Raw genomic sequence first — 6,100 nt, forward strand, 5'->3', positions numbered from 1 at the left:
GTAGCAAGGGGTTGAAGGCAACTCCAACTAATTGGCAGTCATAGCGCTTTCACTTGCTGCCAAATTCCAGAGAACTGGCTCTCAATGCTGCCCCACCAAATGAGGCCAGTTCTCTACAGGGCTTGTGTTGCTAAGTTGCTAATTAGGGTAACGTGGGATACAGAACACCCCTAACCGAATGCAGTTTCTTCTCAGCATAGATGCTTCCCTGAAACTCAAGGAGATTTAAATGCCCCCTAAAACTCTCCCTGCGATTTTGTAACTTGCATGGATCAGCGGTGATGAAATTGCTAAACAATATCTGTTCTCACTACATAATGCAATACCCACTCCCTAACAATGGGGGGACTGAACAGGGTGGAGAGATCACTGGAGTAAGAAATATATTTCATATCAGTAGGGCAATACACCATGATTTATGAAATCCAAGCCTTTTAAAAGATAAAACAGAACGATGCTCTTTGCAAACTTTAAATTCTCAGGGTTTTTCTAATCAACTGATTGTTTAGAGCCATTTTTCTCACCCATAGCTGCATATGAGAATCACCTGGGTTCGGGTAGTGGCGCCCAACAGAGGCCAATCATTCAGAAACTCTGAAGATGGAGCCCAGACATCAGTATCCATCTTTCTCCAGTCTCCCTAGTTGATTGCATTATGAAGGTGGGATTGAGAACTGCAGGTCTACAGGAATAAAGTTTATTAGTTTATTATTTCAGATGATTTTTACAAACATAGAATGGGAAAAAAAAAAAAAAGTGTTGTGTAAGATATTTTAAAACCTGATCATTTACAATCCCTATTTAGCCTCATGGCTTTGGATATATCCATTGATGGAGTAGGTTTTACCTGGAAAATTTCTATTTTTCTCAGAGGTGTTGAGAAAATGATGAGGAGCTGTATCAGTTTGCTGGGGCAGTTATACCAAAGTACTACAGTCTAGGTGGCTTGAACAACAGAAACTGACTTTCTCCTTTCTGAAGGCTGGAAGTCCAAGGCCAAGGTGCTTGCAGGGTTGTTTTCTCTGAAGCCTCTCTCCTCGGCATGTAGATGGCCACATCTTCTTGCATCTTCACAGATTCTTTCTTCTGTGTGTGTCTGTGTCCCAATCTCCTCTTCTCGAGGATACCAGTCATGTTTGGATTTGATCCACACATATGACCTCACTTTACATTAATTACCTTTATAAAGGCCCTATCAGCAAACAGTCACATTCTGAAGTACTGAGAGTTAGGATGCCAGTGTATGAATTTGGAGGGGGGGCAAAATTCAGTCCATAAAAGGCATTTTGAAGTGATAGTGGATTTTGTGTGTGGATGCGGTGGAGTGATAGTTAAGACTGAGTGCCAACTTGACTGGATTGAAGGACGCAAAGTATTGTTTCTGGGTGTGTCTGTGAGGGTGTTGCCAAAGGAGATTAACATTTGTCAGTGGACTGGGAGAGGCAGACCCACCCTCAGTCTGGGTGGGCACCATCTAATCAGCTGCCAGCACAGCTGGAATAAAGCAGGCAGAAGAACATGGAAGGAGCCGACTTGCTGAATCTTCCAGCCTTCATCTTTCTCCCGTGCTGGATGCTTCCTGCCCTCGAACATCAGACTCCAAGTTCTTCAGCTTTTGGACTCTTGGATTTACACCAGTGGTTTGCTAGGGGCTCTCAGGCCTTTGGCCACAGACTGAAGGCTGCACTATCGGCTTCTCTACTTTTGAGGTTTTGGGACTCGGACTGGCTTCCTGGCTCCTCAGCTTGCAGATGGCCTGTTGTGGGACTTCACCTTGTGAACGTGTGAGTCAACGCTCCTTAATAAACTCCCCGTCATGTATATACATCTATCCTATTCTGTCCCTCTAGAGAACCCTGATACAGGTGGTGGTGGGAAGGTGAAAATTCCTTTTTAAATAAAAATTTTTTTTAAAGACACTGAGAATAGATTCAAAAGTTGCCTGGGCATGTGTAAAGATCTTGAACCAGGGCCCATCATGATGCGAAGATTGTGCCAGAGGAAGGAAGTCTTAGGACCCACTGAAACTCCAGTGCTGCGGGTTTCCAGGAGATGCCTTGTAAAGACGTAAAGAATCACCTACTCATCTGAATTCTTCAATTGCCTCCATTGTTCAGAACGCACCAGACAGCCTAGGATGCTCTAAGAGCATGGCGTAATAGACCTTCCCTTCCCAAAAGATCTCTCCTTTCTTGGCTCCTCAAATGCTTGCAAAATTTATATTAACTGAAAAGGTAAAGCAGTGAAGTCTCGGTGCTCTTGAATTGTAGACATCTGTTTAGTTAAAATACTGAAGAATAATTTTTTTTCACCTTAATGATCCACTCCCTAAAATTGTCGTTCCTGGGCAATATTGCCTCAGTGCGTTTGAACTTTCATGCTCAGTTTAGCTTTTATAATATTGAATATTTCCAGAGATGAGAATGAGAGCAAATATAGAAACAAAACAGAAGGGGAAATCACAATATCTGTGTACGTATGTGTGTGTATCTGTGTGTGTATGTGCATATGTTCATGTGTGCATATATGTGTGTATCATGTGCATGTGTGTATGTGTGCATGTGTATGTGTTAGCATGTGTGTATCTCTGTACACGTGTATGTGTGTATATGTGTGCACATGTGTGCACATGCACATACACATGTGTAGGTGAGTGCATGTATGTATATGTGTCCACACGTACACATATGTGTGTATGCATGTGTGTGTATGCATGTGTATGTGCCTGTGTATGTGTGCACATACTTGTTCACATGTGTGTATGTGCATGTATGTGTTGAATGTGTGTATGGGGTGCACAGTTAAGGGAGCATAGGACCAGAAAACGCAAAATACAAGCTCATGGAGGATGTGCTATACCCGGCTTGTGGATTTAGACCTGTCATGAGTGTGAATTAGTTTGAATGAATCTCCCAGTTCCTTGACTTATCCTACAACAAGAACAAAGATAATCACCATTTGTACAGATTCTATGCCCCAAATCAATCGCTGTGCCATGCCTCTAGCAGAGGAGATTGTTTCTGAGAACCTTACATGTGCAAAGCACTGTGCAGAGAGCCGTGGCCAACACAAAAAGGTGCATGATATACTCAGTGAGCTTGCAATTTAGTTGGGCAGACAATATATACTGTCAGAGGTAAAGCTGGACACTACTGAAAGTGGCAAGGACAGCTTTTAGCAGTCGTATACTATTGCAATAGGGGAAAGAGTGCAGCATGAAGTGACCTCAATTTTTATTTGTGCAGAGTTGATCAGGCATTTTAAAAAGAGAATGAAGGACTGGGGAGGGAGACAGGGGGTTTCTCAATAGAGTCAAGGCAGTGAAAAATTACAAAAGGTGGGAGAGGGGATTGGTTTATGTGCACCCAGCAGGGTTTGCTCACTGGCTCTGACTGAAGTTAGGCTTTCGTCCTCCCACAGAGCCTGGGAGACAGGGGCCCTCCTTTCAGGTGATGGCTGCAACCAACAGTAAATTCTTTTGACAGCCTTGAATTTTCTCAGGTAGTCACATTAAGGGAACTGGGGTCATCCTAGGGATAAGGCTTTGAACTGTCAAATATTAAGTTAGTGCTTGTTCAAGTCTATAGGCCAAAGTTGAGGCCTAGTAGAGAAGAGGGCTCAGAGGAGCCTGGTTAGGGTGTGGTCAAAGAGAGAGTCTTTGTGAATACACAAGTTCAAAGATAACACCATGAAACTTACAGAGCAACGCAAAGATTATCATGGAGTTATGGTATACCAATGCCCGTGTAGTGCCCCAAAAGAAAAAAAAAAATCCATCCTTTCAGAACCAAAGGCTGCAGTGAAAGATGTGAATTCGGAGCCATCCCTGTGGACTGGACTCAGGACAAGGAAAATAGGGAAGAGAAACTTCGAGAATGAAAGGACTAAGATAGTTCTCTTAAAGAGTCAGGCACTGCCATTTTCATTTGTTTGTTTTTCACTGATTTGTACTTATCAGATTTCAAATTCAGGAGAAAAGCACTGAACACATTTGTAATAAAATGTAAGTCAAATTTGAGTCAATTTCTCAGCTTTGAACAGGTCTTTCTTTCAGTCCCATTCCTACTCTAAACAAAAAGGCAAACAAACATATGACTTCATGACCAGCTCACACTATGATTACTGTCAGTGGGAAACCAGATCTTGGCTAGGGGCATGGTAATTTAAAAGGGTTCAATTTGGCCCTCAATAAAAACTGGTCATTACAGAACATGTGAGACCTGACCCTCCTTCACGAAACTGCCCAGTGTGGCTAAAATTGGCCTCCTGAATTAGAAATTGCTCAGGAGAGAAAACACACCATGGGCTGAGAGACTTTCAAAACTCTTTTCTTGGTCCAAAAGGAAACTAGGCCAAAAACAGCAACCAGAGTGGACTCAAGTTTATAAAAGCTATCTAGATTCTACCACAGGAATGTGAAGGAAACTTAGGTCTTTTCTTTTTCTTTCTTTCCTTTTTTTTTTTTTTTTTTTTTTTTGAGACAGGGTCTCAGTCTGTCACCCAGGCTGGAGTGCAGTGGCATGATCTTGGCTCACTGCAACCTTGACCACCTGGGTTCAGGTGATCCTCCCACCTCAGCCTCCTGAGTAATTGGGACCACAGACACGCACCACCTATGCACGGATAATTTTTGTATCTTTTCTAGAGGTGGAGTTTCACTATATTGGCCAGGCTGATCTCGAACTCCTGGACTCAAACGATCCACCTGCCTTGGCCTCCCAAAGTGCTGGGATTACAGGGGTGAGCCACCGTGCCTGGCCATTAGGTCTATTCTTAAGCAATATCTTTTTATCCAATTTGCTTTTTAAAAAGAATTTGCTGTCACGTTTGGGTTACTGTCCCTTTTCTACTATTTTTTAAAATTTTAGTTACTTTAAAATAAAAGCCAAGAATATGGGATGCCATAGGAGATGACTTCTTAAGCGAGGAAGACTTTTCTCCCTCTCCTGCCCCAGGCTGCAATATGCATGGCGCAATACTAAGCTGCTCTTTGGGCCTGGGAATGTATAAACACATGATCTGATTTCCCTTTATCACTCTGAGACCCACAGGCCCCTTCATCTACCTGGTAGGCCAGCGAGCCTTTGTGCAACCCATTTGCTCTTACACAGACCTCAGGCTGCCACTACCGGTTTTGTTGTTGTTGTTGTTGTTAGTAGTAGTTGGGAAAATACATCCTTGTAAATGGTTAAGTCTACTATTGTAAGTAAGCTGAGATAATTGCACGGCTTTGGGCGAGTCACTAACTAGCTTTCCTTGTTCATAGCTCTACTGGGTAGGCAGCAGAAGGGAATGACATTGAACTTGAAATATGAGTGAGATTTCTCCTTACCCAACTCCATGCTTTGTCCTCCTCTTGGGAACATATCCAGCTGGATGCAGCATCCAGGACCCTAATGAATGTTCCCTTCTAGAATCTTCACCTTCACCTGGCTGTTTTACCTCCCTGGCAATAAAACCATTGTGAAAAAACCTGTGTTGTGCCACATTTTTGAGGGTATATTCTATCCTGGCTTTCCAATCAGGAAGATCAAGGGGTAGTGGAAACAGATGACTCATGAACTGGCTAGACAACTTCAATATGTAAATTTAGTGGCATCTGTGCACATGCCAAGGGATCTGGCAGCAAAGATGGTAGGTCCAGGATAATAGGGCTATTGTTACTCCACGTCAGCCTGTTTCCCTAGGGAACACAGACCCAGGGTTATCTTGCGAGATTTCAAGGGAAGCTCAAACTCTGAAGGTTTATGTGAGATGTTCTGATTTTCCAAGGTTGGCTTAATTTCTTAAAACATTGCAAGAGCCAGACAAACTATGTCTGAGAGCCGCCTTTACCCTTAGGCTGCCAGTGTAACACCTCTGCCGTGCTCATGGCTGCCATCTTGAAAGGGACTCACACCTCCGGTTTGCATGGGAATTAACATGCCATTTGGTGTGAATGCCTACGTGGTTGCTTTCATAGATTGAAAATGCAATACATATCTTCTTCTTGGTGTGTAGTAAAAAAAAAAAAAAATGCAATACAGAGTTACGGATACTGGTGGCTAGCTTTGTGTTTTGTTTTGCTCCATTTTGTTTTAGAAATAGAATCTTGCTCTGT

This window comes from Papio anubis, chromosome 8 (genome assembly GCF_008728515.1).
Source record: "Papio anubis isolate 15944 chromosome 8, Panubis1.0, whole genome shotgun sequence".
Taxonomy (NCBI): domain Eukaryota; kingdom Metazoa; phylum Chordata; class Mammalia; order Primates; family Cercopithecidae; genus Papio; species Papio anubis.